Raw genomic sequence first — 17,948 nt, 5'->3', positions numbered from 1 at the left:
ATTCCGTAAAACACTTTAAATCACCTTGAGTAAGTTTGTTCTTTACAGTTAAACTTGTTTTTCTCCTGGTGCAGTGAGAAAGCAGCTGTAAATATTTCATAAAGCAGGTGAGGATTGTGTAACGCTGATGTTTGTCCGACTGTTTGTAGGTTCTGAAAGTCTGATCAGGTTTAGAGACACAAAAAGACTCAAGAAAAGACAAATCTGATCTTTAGAAACAGAGAAAATAAAGATTTATCAAAGTAAAAGGCTCTGATATGAGAAAACACATGATTATACTGCCATCTGCTGGACACATCACTGTATCACACCATAAAGGAGGCAAGAGAAAGAGGAGAAGAAGAGAGGAGGAGAGAAACAGGGGAGGAGGTGAGAGAGAGGGGGAGAAGTGAGGGAGTGAGAGAGAAGGAGGAGGAGAGAGAGCGACAAGGAGGAGAGAGAAAGAAGAGGAGGAGACAGAGAGGGAGGCAGAAAGAGGGGAGGAAGCAAGAGAGGAGACAAAGAGGAGGAGACAGAGAGAGAGGAGGAGGAGAAAGGGAGGGAGAGAGGGAGAGAGGAGACAAAGAGGAGACAGAGAGAGGAGGAGAGAGAGAGGGGGGAGGAGAAGTGAGGGAGTGAGAGAGAAGGAGGAGGAGAGAGAGCGTCAAGGAGGAGAGAGAAGGGGGAGAAGGAGACAGAGAGAGAAAGGAGAGGAGGAGACAGAGAGGGAGGCAGAAAGAGGGGAGGAAGCAAGAGAGGAGACAAAGAGGAGGAGACAGAGAGAGAGGAGGAGGAGGAGGAGAGCAAAAGAGGAGAGGAGGAGACAGAGAGGAGGAGGAGGAGAAAGGGAGGGAGGAGAAGAGCGAAAAGAGAGGAGGTGACAGAGAGGGAGGCAGAAAGAGAGAGAAAGGGGAGGAAGCGAAAGGAGACAAAGAGGAAGAGACAGAGAGAGAGGAGGAGGAGAGAGGGAGGAGGAGCGAGGGAGAAGAGAAACAGAGAGAGGAGAGGAGGAGAAAGGGAGTATGAAAGAGGGAGGAGGAAAGAGAAAGGAGATAAGGAGAGAGGGAGAGGAACAGAGAAGAGGAGGCAGAGAGAGGGGAGGAGGAGGAGGAGGAGAGAGAAAGGAGAAAAGGGGAGAGGAAACCGAGAAAGGAGAGGTGTCACGATCCGCACTATTCCTGTCCTTGTTTTACCTCCTGTCCTGCTCCTTCCCCACCTGCCGGGGCTGGGCTCCTGGCTCCACCCACGTTCACCTGCAGCTCATCAGCGAATCAACACCACCTGCCAGGTACAAGAGGAGCCAGGACCAGACACACGGGGCCAGGACCAGATCGTCTGTGTGTCAACATCCCGGTCCCTGGTTCCTCCAGGCTCCTCCCGGCTCCTCCCGGCTCCTCCCGGCTCCGTTCCTGTCCTGGTATAAACTAGGACCGCTGTTTGTACCGGTAATTACTGGTCCTGGACTAAAACCGCTACTAAACCAGGACTTAACCAGGACAAAAGCAGGACAAAATCAGGATCTGTTTGTGCTGGTAATTAATGGTCCTGGGCTAAAACCGGGAGTAAACCTGGAGTGCTGTTTGTACTGGTAATTACTAGTACTTTCTATGGACTAAACCAGGTCTAAACCAGGTCTAAACCAGGTCTAAACCAGGTCTAAACCAGGTCTAAACCAGGTCTAAACCAGGTCTAAACCAGGTCTAAACCAGGTCTAAACCAGGTCTAAACCAGGTCTAAACCAGGTCTAAACCAGGTCTAAACCAGGTCTAAACCAGGTCCACATTAACCTGTAAATCCTTTGCGTTTGGACTCTTCCTTCTCCACCTCAGTCTGACACAGCTCCTCCTCCTCCTCCACCACCTGTCAATCACACGCTCCACCCTCCCCTCACTCCAGACCTCGACACACTCCACCTGCTCCACTCAGGACGGGGCCCTCCACCTGCAGAGGAGGAGTTATTATCAAGACAAAACAACCCAAGAAAAAGAAACCTTCATTTAACAGTATTTCAAAATAAGACGATTGAAAGAACCAGGACCTTTTCAAAATAATGGACTATAAATATACTAAATAAATACCAGTGAATTTGAAAAACAAAATACAGAGAGTCACACTTTATTATTAGTTCATCTACATCTCCAAAGCGTAAAACGCTCTGTTCCACCTTGTGATGTCATCAAGTGGTAGTTGTCAAGTTAACAGCTCCTTTTACCTTTAGGTCAGTAGAAATTGGACGTTACTGTGTTTGAAAAGATCGACATGATTCTAGTGAAGGTGTGTGGAGTTAAAAAACACAGCGGAGCACTTCCTGTATCACCACATGATGACATCACAAGGTGTTTGCGTGTTAAAGCGGCCATATCACACTATTTTCTGATCTGTTCTAATGTCGTTTCCTCGTCACAAACAGACCTGGAGTTGTGTTTTTTTGTTTCATTCTCACACGTTTAACACAAAAAACCCTGTATACTTAGGCTGAGTTCTTCTCTCAAACTGAAAACACTCTGTTCCACCTTGTGATGTCATCGTGTGGTGATACAGGAAGTGCTCCGCTGTGTTTTTAAACTCCACACACCTTCATTTCGAGAATCATTTCGAGAATCATTTGGATCATTTCGGTGAATCTTGAATCACCGCATATCTCCACTGAACCAAAGGTAAACGGAGCTGTTGAATTTGAAAACGACCACTTCATGACATCACGAGGTGGAACGGAGCATTTGGAGATAATAAACGGTCACGGAAACACGTGTGAATGAAACAAAACGCAACTCCAGGTCTGTTTTTGAGGCATTATGACCATTATGACACGATTTTTAAGAGCAGCTGAAACATAAACGTTGTAAATTAAAATATTAATAATAAAAATGTGAAACGGGGGCAGAAGCGGCGCCTCCTAAACTCTTCCCATTTGAAACAGTTTGGCGTGTTCTAATATTACCCCCAGACTCGTTTCATAATGTAACGCGGCGCTATAGTCTTTCAGTCACTAAAGCCGTCCTCGTGGGCCCGGGTTAAACGTGTGAAAATGAAGGCGCACTGTACACGCCGCTCTCACATGCGCCCGGGTCAGGACATGAGGACACGAGGACGTAGGACATAGGACGTAGGACATAGGACGCACCTCCGGGATCCTTCAGGTCACAGCAACTCGAGCGGCTCATTCCATCTGCGAGGTTCTTTCCCGAGCACAAAGAAACACGATTACGAGGTGAATATAGTGAAGGTTTGACGTGTTTTTGCTGCAAAGTGACTGAAAAAAAAACAAAAAAACAATCAGAAAATGAGTTTGAATTCCACCTCGTGATGTCATCAAGTGTACCATGTTGTTTTTAAACTCCACACACATTCGCTAGAGTCGTTTGGATCATTTCAGACCTGGGATTGCCGATTTCTACTGGACTAAAGGTAAAAAGGAGCTGTTAAGTTGAAAGGTACCACTTTGTGACATCACAAGGTGGAACAGAGCGTTATGAACTTTGCAGATGTTGATGGGAACGAAAGAAAACACAACTCCAGGTCTGTTTTTGAGGAGGTAACAGCATTAGAACATGGCTTAAAGCTCACAAGACTCCATTTAGCCTAAAATATTGGACTTTTAACTTAAAAACTACCAGTTGATGACATCACAAGGTGGAACAGAGCATTTTGAACTTTACAGATGTAGATGGGAATTAAACAAACCACAACTCCGGGTGTGTTTTTGAGGAGATAACAGCGTTAGAACATGGCTTAAAGCTCACAAGAGTCCATTTTTAGTAATATTGGACTTTTAACTTAAAAACTACCACTTCATGACATCACAAGGTGGAACAGAGCGTTATGAACTTTGAAGATGTAGATGGGAATGAAACAAAACACAACTCCAGGTCTGTTTTTAAGGAGGTAACCACATTATAACAGTCCATATAATAGTCCATTTTGAGTCAATTTTGTGTAATTTAAGACCTTTAATTTGAAAACTACCACTTGATGACATCACAAGGTGGAACAGAGCATTTTTAACTTTGGAGATATAGATGAGAATGAAACAAAACACAACTCCAGGTCTGTTTTACAGCATTCTAACCTGGTTTAAACCTCACAAGAGTCCATTTTGTGTAATATTGTACGTTTTAATATTAATGTCGTGGAAACTCTATAGCGACATTAAATCTGTTTACTGTCAGTCAATCTCACTCTATCAATAAATCATAATAATCAGATTAAAAGACAAACACAAACCAGAGCGAGGCGACTGCGGAACCTGTCAAAACGTCCCCCGAAACGAGAGCGTCACCCGACACAAAAGCTGCCGTTTTAAAACAACATTATTAAGAGAAAAAGTCGACCTGATGAAAGAAACATCACAACAAACAAAAGTCAAAACACATCAAGGACGAGAGCTCATCTGGAACGAGCTTTTATCTAATATTAGCTCCATTTAACACGTCCTCCGTCGTTTAAATCAAATATCATCTTTACATAGACGTGTGCAGGACGTTTGCGTCGTCTCCAGGAGGGGGCAGTGTTTTTACACGAGACGAAACTGAAACGGAGACAGAAACAGACGAGGAAATGGGAGGAATATTATTAAAGTTATTCATGTTAAAGTGATCCAATGTGTGAGTGAAAACAGACTGAGAGAAGGAGGAGAGAGGGAGGGGAGAAGGAGGAGAGAAGGGGGAGAGAGAGGGAGAGAGAGAGGGAGAGAGAGAGAAAAAGAATGAGGAGGAAGGAGGGACAGAAGGAGAGCAAGAGAATGAAGAGGCAGGAGGGAGAGTATGGGGGGAGCAGGAGGGAGAAAGGGAGAAGGATAGAGTATGGAGGGAGGGCAGAGGGGAGAGAGGGAGAAACAGTATGAAGGGAAGCACTGGGGAGAGACGGAGGAGGAGAGAAAGTGTGGGGAGAGGGAGAGAGAATGAGGAGGAAAGAGGCAGGAGGGAGAGAGAGAAAGTGAGTATGAGGGGAGCAGGAGGGAGAGAGGAAGGAGAAAGAGTATGGAGGAAGGAGAGGGGAAAAGAATGAGGAGGAAGGAGGGACAGAAGGAGAGAAAGAGAATGAGGAGGCAGGAGAGAGAGAGGAAGGAGAAGGAGTATGGAGGGAGGAGAGGGAAAAAGAATGAGGATTAAGGAGGGACAGAAGGAGAGCAAGAGAATGAGGAGGCAGGAGGGAGAGTATGGGGGAGCAGGAGGGAGAAAGGGAGAAGGACAGAGAGTATGGAGGGAGGGCAGAGGAGAGAGAGGGAGAAACAGTATGAAGGGAAGCACTGGGGAGAGACGGAGGAGGAGAGAAAGTGTATGGGGGGAGCAGGAGGGAGAAAGAGAATATGGGGAGAGAGGGAGAGACAGAGACAGTATGGGGAGGCAAAGAAGAGAGAGGGAGAAAGAGTATGGAGGGAGAGAGAAGTGAGTATGAGGGGGTCAGGAGGGAGAGAGGAAGGAGAAAGAGTATGGAGGGAGGAGAGGGAAAAAGAATGAGGAGGAAGGAGGGACAGAAGGAGAGCAAGAGAATGAGGAGGCAGGAGGGAGAGTATGGGGGGAGCAGGAGGGAGAAAGGGAGGAGGACAGAGAGTATGGAGGGAGGGCAGAGAGGGAGAAACAGTATGAAGGGAAGCACTGGGGAGAGACGGAGGAGGAGAGAGAGTGTGTATGAGGAGAAGCAGGAGGAGAGAGGGAAACTGTATGGGGGGAGCTGGGGGAGGAAGGAGAGAGAATATGGGAGGAGAGAGGGAGAAAGAGAATATGGGGGAGTACGGGGGAGAGAGGGAGAGACAGAGACAGTATGGGGAGGCAAAGAAGAGAGAGGGGGAGAAAGAGTATGGAGGGAGAGAGAGTGAGTATGAGGGGGTCAGGAGGGAGAGAGGATGAGAGAGAGAATATGGGGGAGGGCTGGGGAGAGAAGAAGGAGCAGAGAGAGTATGGGGGGAGAGAGGGAAAGAGGGAGAGACAGAATGGCAGGGCAGGGGGGAGAGGGAGAGAGAGTGAGTATGAGGGGATCAGGAGGGAGAAGGGAAGAGAGAGAGAATATGGGGGAGCGGGGGGAGAGAGGGAGAGACAGAAACAGTATAGGGAGGCAAAGATGAGAGGGGGAGAGAGAGAATATGGGGGAGCACTGGGGAGAGAGGGAGAGAGAGACTGGCGGGGCAAGGGGGAGAGTGGGAGAGAGAAACAGTATGGGGGGAGCTGGAGGAGGAGAGAGAATATGGGGGGAGAGAGGGAGAAAGGGAATATGGGGGAGCAGGGGGGAGAGAGGGAGGAGGAGAGAGTAGAGAGAGACAGTATGGGGGGAAGCAGGGGGAGACAGGGAGAGAGAGAATATGGAGGGAGCCCTGAGGAGAGAGGGAGGAGGAAGAGGAGAGAGTGAAATGTGTGATATTTGGATTTTTGATTTTCTTGACAAAATCCCAGAATTTTTTTTTGGCTTTTTCGACAAATAACCCCAAAGTTTTTAGTGAAATGAACAGTTTTAAAGACGCCGTTTCTGGGACGTTTCCGTTTCAGGGATGTTTCTGTTTCAGGGATGTTTCTGTTTCAGGGATGTTTCCGTTTCAGGGATGTTTCCGTTTCAGGGGCTGCTGTTTGGACGACCTGAGGCTGTGATTCCTCCTCAGACTCGACTGTTAATCCGTTCGTTGTATCTGTCCCTTTTTTTTTTTAAACAATAACATTAAAATAATCTCCTCTTGATTCACGCTCCAGGCCTGTGTCTGTTCTCTCATGTGTTTGTGTTTTGTGTCGACTTTTATGTGAAATACTTTTGGCCTCGAGTTGTTTTAAACGTTCTGTAAAATTAAACTGACGGATGAGACTTTACTTACTTCAAATATCATTTCATTTAAGGTGTTTTTGTTAAATATGTGAATTATAAAGAGTCACACATGAAACTAACACCAAGATGAGTCAAAATTATTACTATACAGTTCTACTACTACTACTACTACTACTACTACTACTACTACTACTACTACTACTACTACTACTACTACTACTACTACTACTACTACGAGTTTTATCATTATTTGTATGACTTTCTACATTTTAAATACACACAGAAGACGTCAAATATATGAAGTAACATATATGGGATTATGTTGTAAAGAAAAAAGAGACTCTACTAAATACTTTTTTGACAAAGCACAGGCTGGTACTTTGAGGATTTGAACCTGAAATATAAAAAAAAAAAACAATAGTAGTAGTTTATTTCCAAACAGAGTGTCCGAACTTTTAACTGGTGATGTAAATATAATTCAGAAATAGTTATTACTTGCTCTGCTGTTTTATTTGTAAGAGGAAAACGTCAAGAATTCTACAAAAATCTCTTCTTCAGTTTCCATTTGTGTTAAATAAGAATCATGTCACAGAGACGCTAACGGGGAACGACGAGGAACGACGAGAAACGACGGGGAATGACTGGGAACGACGGGGAACAACAATATAAGCTGCTGATTTGTTTTAAAAAAGCCCATAGAACCAGAAGTGGAACACGACAAAGTAAAAGTAGTAAAAGTACTGCACTTACGTAAACACTTTATGTATGTGTCAGGGGTGGGACGAAGGATTTTATATAATTTGTAATGTGTAAATAGAGAGATTTAGTTCCCAAAGTGGCTTCAGAATTTCTATTTATTTCATTTAATACGTTTGTTGTTTGTTTTTGGAGTTTTCTCGTCTCAAAAGATGAAACTCACCGACACTTCACCATTTTGAGTCCAGTCCAAACGGGACAATCGTCGGCCGATTTTGTCTCGCGAGATCTCACCCCGTCTTTAGTATCTGCAGTTTACTTAAGTACATTTTAAACTGGATACTTTTTACTTTTACTTCAGTACATTTGAGAGCAATATCTGTACTTTATACTCCACCACATTTTTGAACAGGACTGAAAAGTAATTAAAGTATAAAGTATTTTTTATTATTGTGTGAGACCTGCTGAAAAGACCGAGGGTTTATTTTTAAAACGTCCAGAATTTAAGCAAAAAAATGTATATATACAAATAAAAACAGATAAAAATATGAATTCAGTTGTTTCTGCTGAACAAAATCCATCTGAAATATCAAAATCATCACATTTGAAGTTTTACACGACTCAAAATCTGCACGAAATACTTGTACTTTCTACTCTTAAAGCACGTTTTTAAACAGGTACTTTAATACTTTTACTTAAGCAGATTTACTTTTGCTTTTACTTGAGTATTTTCCTCTGTTTGTACTTTTACTTAATAGCAAAACTGTACTTTTCCCATCACAGAGTAGCTGTCCGTGGTGCTGAACAGCCCATTTTTAAACTCCACATCTACTTCCGGGTTATTACATCCAAACAGCTGAATATATTTTAATTTTCTGCATTTCCCCAAAGCCTAAAACAAACAAAAAACCCACAAAGTTGAATAAATAATCATCATTTACAGTAGAAACTTGGAAAAGGCCTTTGTGCTGCTATACCCGCTGTGCCCTGAAGGTGGTGCTAAAGCTCAAGAAACACGATCCTGCTTCTCCAGAGCTCTGAGCTGGATTTATATGAAAGTTTTAATCTTTTAATGTATGCAATTAAACAAGAAATAGTAATGTTGTAATTCTGGGGGCAAAACGAGCCACTTTCCCGTGAACCATCCCCACCCTGGAGCCCCTCAAACCCGCGTGGAGACTCCAAAACAGAGTGACAAAGACCTCCTATCCCCCACTTATGAATATTTAAACATTTAAATCTGATATATTAATTTAATTTCACTCCAAACTGAAGGGAAAAACCTGATCCTCTTGTGGCATCATTGTCCAAACCTAAAGATGTCGTTTCGTCTCTTTTTCTAATCTCTTAAGTGTCATTGTGCAGAGCGCGCGTGGAGTGTTGATTACCACGTGCGTTAATGGCGATCTGGACGCGCGCGCTCTAATTGAGTCATCCCAAACAGGTGCAAAAACATCCTGGTACTTTTCTGAGGAAGGTCACAGCGTTGATTGCAGCAGGGCCCTTTTCCCTTTTTTCCCTTTTCCCCCCCATTTTTTTTCTCTTTTTCTCCCTTTGTCCGTCCATTTCCAGTTCTGTACGCGCGCGTTGCATCATGGGAGCCTACAGGTGGGGCCCCTCATGTCCGTCTCCTGTAGCGTGGGAGTCAGGAAGTCGAGAGAGATAAATCGATACACTGTGAATTATTAAGAGTTTCCTCGGTTGTCGCGCATATTTTTCGAGGTAGGAGGTTTTGTTTTTTTTCATTTGTTTTCTAGTGATGAGACTTTCGGCTCTTTTATGAGATCCGAGTCTTTTGGAGTCATCTACTGCAGTAATAATAATTTTAAAACGAGGTGTTGTTATGATGCCACCTGTGTTTTATGCTGGTTCTTGAGTTGTTAATGTGGATAAACGTGCGTAAAAACTGGAAGGATAAAAAAAAAGAACCGGTTCCAAGTGTTAATGTTAAAGAGCCGACTCGTTCGCGAACATGACCTCACTGTTCAGAGTTTCCTCGGTTGTCAGGCATGTCTTAGGAGGCATTTTATTTATTTATTTTCTTTCTATATGTTTGTTTTCGGGCGTTTCTGGGCCCTTTCTGCCTTTTACGCGCGGCCGTGGCCCTGGCTGGAGGAGCGCTCATTAGTCCGAGCAGTGACGCAGAGGAGCCGTGTCATTAGCCACATCTCTGCGTCCTCCACTGCCTCATCCCTCCTTCTTCACGTTTCATGTGCACGTGCGCCCGCGGCTCTCCAAAACATCTCCATGACAAAGACGCGCGTAATGCCACTGAAGTCCAAGCAGCCCAAGAACACTCCATTACGCACCGGGCACATCCCACTGACGTCCATGCACACCCCAAGAACATTACGCACCGGGCTCAAGAACACTCCATTACGCACCGGCCACAAGAACTGGACATTTACGCACTGGACATAAGACCACTCCATTACGCACCGGGCACATCCCACTGACGTCCATGCATACCCCAAGAACATTACGCACCGGGCTCAAGAACACTCTGTTACGCACTGGACACAAGAATACTCCATTACGCACCGGCCACAAGAACTGGACATTTACGCACTGGACACAAGAACACCCCATTACGCACCGGATATAAGAACACTCCATTACGCACTGGACAAAAGAACACTCCATTACGCACTGGACACACCCCCCTGAAGTCCGCACAGCCCAAGAACATTACGCACGGGACACAAAATCACTCCATTACGCACGGGACAGATCCTCCTGAAGTCCACACACTCCAAGAACACTCCATTACGCACTGGATACAAGAACACTCCATTACGCACTGGACAGTCAGGTGTCCTAATTGCCCCAGTCCAACGTGTCACGGGTGAGAGGGGGAAAAAAAGAGAAAGAGAAGGAAAAAGAGAGGGATGTAACAGTGATGTAACGCGAACGGTTGGCTCCGGATCTCATTATTTAAAAGAGCCGAATCTTTTTCTTTCTAATTTGTCTGCACTTTTACACAGATTTACCCTGAACCAGCACAAGAATCAAGACAGAGGCAGAGCAGGTGACACAAAAAACACATTTCTCATCATAATAACAGTTAGTTTAAAAATTATTATTATTGTAGTGCAAAGTTTTATTTAAATTCTGCTTAATTCCAAAGGGTAAACACACTCCCACTCTGAGTTTGAACCATTTTAAACACATTTAAGCCTTAAAATGAGTTCTCACATTGAGCTTCTGTCTTATAAATAAACAGCAAAAGAGCCAGTCCTTTGAACGGCTCTTTGAAAAGACTCAAATCCCATAAAAGAGCCGCGAGTCCCACCATCACTAGACTCTATTAAACACCGGACACATCAGGTATCCTAATTACCCCAGTCCAACGTGTCACGGGTGAAAGGAAAAGAAAGAAAGCGAGAGAAAAGAGAGGGAGAGAGAGACAGAGAACGTTCTTTCCTCTGTTTTTAAACGAGAGAATAAAAGTAGAACTGAAGTTACATTTAGCGGAAAAGCAGAGTGAAGGAATGTGTTTGGTCAGCGCTTAAACCGGAAACGTAAGATTAACAATGGAGACGGTTTTGAGACAGGAAACAAGACGATATTTTTATGAACTGCTACTAAAAACCAGACATAGAGAAAGAGAGAAGGCGACTTTTAACACTTTTACTTACACTAAATCAAAATAATCTGCTTTTATTTGGACAGAGACAGTGCACAACTTTACATTAACCTTAAAAAAACAGAAAAAACTTTGCAAAAATACTGATTCTGGGCTGATGTTAAGTAAAATTAAGCTTTAAATATTTTCAAAGTTAAAATATAATGTCAAAAACCCATAATAGAGAACTTTATATTACTTTAAATTAATTATAAAGGAAATATTTACAGCTGCCTAATACTGAGCCGCCATTTTGTATTTTTATTTTGCACTAACTCCATATAAACGCAGTAAAAATACACAAAAAACACATTTAGTATATCAGTTCAACGCACACAGCACACTCCGATAACACTTTAAATTACTTCAAATTAATTCAAAAGAAAATATTGAAATCCTAATATACAGCATCCGTTTTTAATTTTAATTTTGCACCAACTAATTTGCATAAAAATGTGCAAACTACACAACTCAATCTCGACAACGTGACCTTAAAAAAAACCCGTCTAAAAATGTAAATTGTAATTTTGCTTGATGCTGCTGCTAATTATTTGAATGAGCAAAATTAGTCAATAAAGTTTAATGTGTAAATTAGCGACGTAAACAGTTTAACCTTTGACCTTTGGCCGAGTTTAACCCTCAAAGGAGCTAAACTGGATTTTTTAAAATAGAAAATGCACTCTTAAAGTCATAAAAAACACATTAGACATTAAAATAACACAATCTGATCCCATTTAGTTGCGTTTAAACGTATTGAATATTAAATAAACGTGTATCGTGTTGTGTTTGAGCTTTCAGGGAGCGAGTGAGTGTTACTTTTCTATTTCGCTGTTTGTCTCCAGTCTTGAGCGCTGACTTCTTCACCCTGAGATATTTCCCGGGCTCGTTGGTTGCGTTCTCTCTCCCTTTTTGCATCCACTTTACTGGTAAATGTCAGGTTTGGGTGTCAGTCCTGTTCTTTCATCATTGCTGCACAAACACATTCGAGTAAATACAAGATGGAGGCAGGAGAAGAGAAAGATAACCTTACATTTTGTGCTCGCGGAGAGTGCAGTGGACTTACAGAGCCCCCAGACATGCTCGAGAGCGAGGGGGCAGCTCCAGCGCCGCACCTGGGTATCTCTCCGACCAGACGGAGACGGAGAGGAAGTGAAGCATTCTGGGAAACGTAGGAAATCAATACCTGGATGGTAATGGACGTGAAGGGAGGTGAGTGAAGAGGGACAAATATATCACTCCTTTTCGGTTTCTCCCCTTTTGCTCCCTTCATTTTGCCCCCTCTTTTTTGGTTTCCTTCTTTTCGTCACCCAAGTTTCACTCCCTCTTTTTAGCTCCCTTTTTTTCGTCACCTTGGTTTTGCAGCCTTTTCACTCACTCGTTTTCGCTCCCTCTGTTTCGCTCCCTACTTTTTGTCATCACAGTTTCGCTCCCTCTTTTTCGTCACTTCCATATCGCACCCTCCGTTTTGCAGCCTCCTTTTCGCTACCTCTGTTTCACTCCCTACTTTTTGTCACCTGTTTTGCTCCCTCCTTTTTGCAGCCTCCTTTTTACTCCCTCCATTTTGTTCCCTCCTTTTCAGTCCCTCCATTTATCTTCCTCCTTTTCGCTCCCTCCATTTAGCTCCCTCTGTTTCGCTCCTTCCTTTTCGCTACGTCCATTTTGCCCCCCCTAGTTTCACTCCCTATGTTTCTTCCCCTCCTTTTCGCTCCCTCTGTTTCGCTCTCTCCATTTCACTCCCTCCGTTTCGCTCCCTTCATTTCGTCCCCCTATTTTCCTACCTCCTTTTCATCACCTGCATTTCACTCCCTCCTTTTTGCTTCCTCTGTTTCGCTCCCTCCCTTTTGTCACTTCCGTTTCCCTCCCTCCTTTTCGCTCCCTCCGTTTCACTCCCTCCATCTCGCTCCCACCTTTTCGCTCCCTCTGTTTCGCTCTTTCCTTTTTGCTCCTTCCATTTGGTCCTATTTTCACTCCCTCCTTTTCGCTTCCTCTTTTTCGCTCCCTCCTTTTTCCTCCCTCCGTTTCGCTCCCTCTTTTTCGCTCCCTCTTTTTCGCTCCCTCTTTTTCGCTCCCTCCGTTTCTCTCTGTAAACAGATGTTATATAGAAACACTTTTACAATGATATTTTACAGAAGTCGAGTCGTTTCACTGAATGAAAAAAAGACTTTAGTTATTGACACATTTTAAATAATAAAGTTTAAACATTCGTCCGTTTCAGTCCATGAGAAAGTTTCAGACGTTTATTTTGTTTGAAAACTCAGTGATATTTGGACAATTCAAGCTTAGTTTTGCAAAAAAAAATTAAAAGTGATGAAAAATGTATTTAGTTACACAATATTCATAATACTTGAATTAAAGTGTATTTCATGACGTGTTCTGCTACATGGACCAGTCACAGTACTGCATTCATACTGTATACTCATACTGTATATTCATACTGTACTGCATTCATACTGTATACTCATACTGTATATTCATACTGTACTGCATTCATACTGCATATTCATACTGCATATTCATACTGTACTGCATTCATACTGTATACTCATACTGTACTGCACTCTGATACTTTAAATACTTTTACTCATAATAAAAAACAGCTTGATTTTTGTTGCTGTTTGTTCGGATTTAATTTATGTCTGAAACTCACACACACCGACACAGACACACCACACACACTCACATAGAAACACACACTCACACACACAGACACATACACACACACCACACAGACACACACCCTCACACAGACACATATGCACACTCACACAGACACATACACACACTCACACAGACACACACTCACACACTCACACAGACACATACACACACACCACACAGACACACACCCTCACACAGACACATATGCACACTCACACAGACACATACACACACGCACACTCACCCCGACACACACACGCACACTCACAAACACACACACTCACACACACACAGACACGCACACACTCACACAGACACATTCACACAGACACACACTCACACAGACACATACACACACTCACACAGACACACACTCACACAGACACATACACACACTCACACAGACACACACTCACACAGACACACCCCCACACAGACACATACGCACACTCACCCCGACACACACACGCACACTCACAAACACACACACTCACACACACCCCGACACGCACACACTCACACACACACTGTAAGATCTGTGTGTGTGTTTGTGAGTGTGTGTATGTGTCTGTGTGTGGGGGTGTGTTTGTGTGTGTGCATGTGATTGTCTGTGTGTGTGTGTGTTTGTGTGTTTTCACTAATTTGGTCCAGACCAAAGTCTAAATGACATAAAGTTCCACTGTGTTCTTTTCCAAACTCTGACATTAACACAAATATTTAAAAAAAACAGATTCAAACGAGCTCGACTTTCACTGAAAATCAACAAAATAAAACTCAAACATTAAAACTGTGGATTTAAATGTTTCTGATTATTTCTGTTTCAGTCCCAGAAAAGACACAAACTTCAGGACAGAAACGAGGGAACAGAAAGGAGGGAGCGAAAAGGAGGGAACAGAAAGGAGGGAGCGAAAAGGAGGGAACGGAAAGGAGGGAACAGAAAGGAGGGAGCCAAAAGGAGGGAACAGAAAGGAGGGAGCGAAAAGGAGGGAACGGAAAGGAGGGAGCGAAAAGGAGGGAACGGAAAGGAGGGAGCGAAAAGGAGGGAACGGAAAGGAGGGAGCGAAAAGGAGGGAACGGAAAGGAGGGAGCGAAAAGGAGGGAACAGAAAGGAGGGAGCGAAAAGGAGGGAACAGAAAGGAGGGAGCGAAAAGGAGGGGATGAAACAAACGTGATGAAGCAGCGGGAGCAAAAAGGAAGGAGCGAAAAGGAGGGACGAAAGGAGGGAATGCGAAAAAGAGGGTACAGAAAGGAGAGAGCCAAAAGGTGAGTACGGAAAGGAGGGAATGAAAAGGAGGGATTGTAAAGGAGTGAACATGGAAAGGAGGAAGATAAAAGGAGGGTACGCAAAAAGGAGTGAACGAAAAGGAGGGAGCGAAAAGGAGGGACCAAAAAGGATGGACAGAAAGAAGGGAATGCAAAAAGGAGGGAGTGGGAAGGAGGGAACGGAAATGAGGGACCAAAAAGGAGGGAACGGAAAAAAGAGGGAGCGAAAAGGAGGGAGTGAAAATGAGAGACCAAAAAGAATGGAATCCGAAAAGGAGGAAGACTAACCTGATTAACTACAAAGATTCTTAGATTCTATCATTGTTCTTAAAAAACAGTATTAAAGTGTTTTTTTTTGTCATATTTCAATCCCAGAGCAGAAAAGTCAGAGGCTTCAGAACGAAAAAAGGGAAAGGAAAGAAGGGAGTGAAGAAGAGGGAGACTCAGACTAACTCCAAAGATTCTAACATTGTTCTTAAAAACGTGTCTTAAAGTGTTTTTTTTTTGATACTTCTCGTTTCACAGACTGAAAAAGGCAGAGGCTTCAGATTTTCTCCGCAGCAGATTGTGTTAGGGATGAAAAACAAAAACTCCTGTGCTCGCTGACATTTGTTGCTCCCTGGTCACCTGACTCGGAGCCGTATCCTTGACAACCAGTCAGATCTAAATCATGTGACATCACTGCTGCCGTTTCAAAAATACAAACAAGAGGCTTTTCATTCTGCTTCAAACACGGGGCGGCGTTTTTTTATCAAATGTTCTTTGTTAATTTGAACAATCTCCTTTTGTTAAAATTCTAAAACTGTTGGTAAAGTAAGTAGGCCACACGTAAGCCCCTCCTTTTCTCTCCCTCCTTTTTCACATTCCCTCGTTTTTGTCCCCATCCCCTCACTCTTTTTCACTCCCTCCTTTTCGTCACCTAATTTTTGTCCCCATCTTTTCGCCCCCTACTTTTGGTTCTCTCCTTTTCATATTCCCTCCGTTCCCTCACTCCTTTTCACTCCCTCCTTTTTTGTCCCTCTTTTACCTCCCTCCTCTTAGCTCCCTCCTTTTCGTTCCCTCCTATCCATCATTCCCCCCTTTTTTTCTCCTTTTTCCCTCCCTCTACTTTTCATGTTCCCTCCTTTTCTCTCCCTCCTTTTCTCTTCCTTCTCTTATTGTCCCCTCCTTCCTTCTTGTTCCCTCTTTTTCTTTCCCTCCTTTTCTCTCCTTCCTCTTTTCTCTCCCTCCTTTTCGTCCACTCCTTTTCTCTTCCTTCTTTTTGTCCCCTCCTTCCTTCTTGTTCCCTCCTTTTCATCCCCTCCTTTTCTCTCCCTCCTCTTTTCTCTCCCTCCTTTTTATCCTCTCCTTTTCTCTCCCTTCTCTTTTCATCCCCTCCTTTTTTCGTCCCCTCCTTCCTTCTTGTTCCCTCCTTCTCATCCCCTCCTTTTCTCTCCCTTCTCTTTTCGTCCCCTCCTTCCTTCTTGTTCCCTCCTTTACTTTCCCTCCTTCTCATCCCCTCCTTTTCTCCCCCTCCTCCTCCCCTCCATCCTCTCATCCCCCGTTACTCCACAAACACTTCCACCGCGGCCTCGTCTGCAGCTTAAATCCCGTCTTTAGCTCTTCTTCTTCTTCTCCTTCGTGAACGACAGTAACACTCGTTCATCTCTTTCCCACTGAATCCGTGTAAGAGGACGTGTTTATTCCCTCCATCCACATCCCTAAACCTCATTTATCTGAGCGGAGACATCACCATCCCTCCGTTCTCTCTGCCGTTCCTCTGGCCTCTTGTTTTTACCGACGACGCAAATCACTCCGCGCTAACGACTGCGCCGCGAACCCATCCGTCCGCACGTCTCCCTCGTTCCGATTCAGACGTATTTAGCGGAGAACGACGGCAGGTAAACGTCCCATTTGGGGATACTGACAAATCCGATTCTCTGTTCGGAACGTGGGCTTCGCTGTAACTATGAGCAACAATCCCATTAATGTTACAGGACGATGATGGCGCCGGCGGGACACATCTGTATTCCACGCCGCGCGCTAACACAAACGACCACACACTCCATATAATAGCGGATCATTTAGCCGCCGTCCTTCGCTCGCCGGCCACGCTCCCCACATCCTCATTCTGGTCATCACAATCTCCGCCATAGACCGCGGTAATTACAGCGGCGCGTACAGCTTTACGTTTCTCAAACTGTGGGCCCAGTGCGGGTTTTGGGTTTGTCTCTGGTTTTTAGACGGGTGTGATTGACAGGTGGATCGGCCAATCATGATCTGGAAAAAAATAAAGGGAAAAAAATCACACAGTCCCTTCATTTTGGTTTCCTTCTTTCCATCCCCTCTTTTTTGTGCTCCCTTTTTGTCAAGTTCCCTCCTTTTTAGCTAACCCCCCCTCCTTTTGACTTCCTCCTTTTTTTGTTCCATCCATTATTGGTTCCTCCTTCCTCCTCCTTTTGGTTCCCTCCTTTTGTTTCCCTCCTTTTTCGTTTCCGGTCATCAGACGTGCGCGCCGTGGTCATCACATCCATCCAAGTTAAATGTTTTATTAAAATAATCAAATTACCGCATTTACATTTGTGTTATAAGACTTTTAATTAAGTGCTTTATCCACTTATACAATGAAAATGACAAACATCTTGCTCATGACCTGTGTAGTATGTTAATGCTATTGGAAGTATAAATATTTAATTTTAACTATGGCAAAACATGAGCTTCAACCAAACCAAGACAACTGTAAACTCCAATGTTGAAAACAAACGTAACATTTTATGATAAAGCTCTGACTTGTTTTATGAGTATAAGTATAAGTATATATGAGTATAAGTCGTTGTGTGAAGCTTTTGCTGTGACTGAGTGAGATTGTCCTACTGTGTCTGGGACAGTGACTCTTTTTCAGTTTATGACACGATCATTTGATTTTTACAACAATAAACTAGTGACAGTTTCAACGACCAACTCACAGGAATCTGTATCTGCAGCTGCTCTATTACTG

The 17,948-nt window shown here is 43.9% G+C and overlaps 1 protein-coding gene across 2 annotated transcripts in view; it reads right to left on the bottom strand.

The window, feature by feature from the left end:
- Nucleotides 1–2,872: 2,872 nt before the first annotated feature.
- Nucleotides 2,873–17,948, bottom strand: part of LOC117383268 (fidgetin-like) — a 118,287-nt gene continuing 103,211 nt past the window's right edge. For both annotated transcript variants that reach the window (XR_008648977.1, XR_008648978.1), the window contains one exon: nt 2,873–2,882. The gene's annotated coding sequence lies outside the window, so the exon portion shown is untranslated. The remainder of the gene's footprint in view (nt 2,883–17,948) is intronic.

Source organism: Periophthalmus magnuspinnatus, chromosome 2 (assembly GCF_009829125.3).
Source record: "Periophthalmus magnuspinnatus isolate fPerMag1 chromosome 2, fPerMag1.2.pri, whole genome shotgun sequence".
NCBI classification, from domain to species: Eukaryota; Metazoa; Chordata; class Actinopteri; order Gobiiformes; family Gobiidae; genus Periophthalmus; species Periophthalmus magnuspinnatus.
The sequence above is the reverse complement of the archived record's forward strand: the minus strand, read 5'-3'. Positions and strand labels throughout refer to the sequence as shown.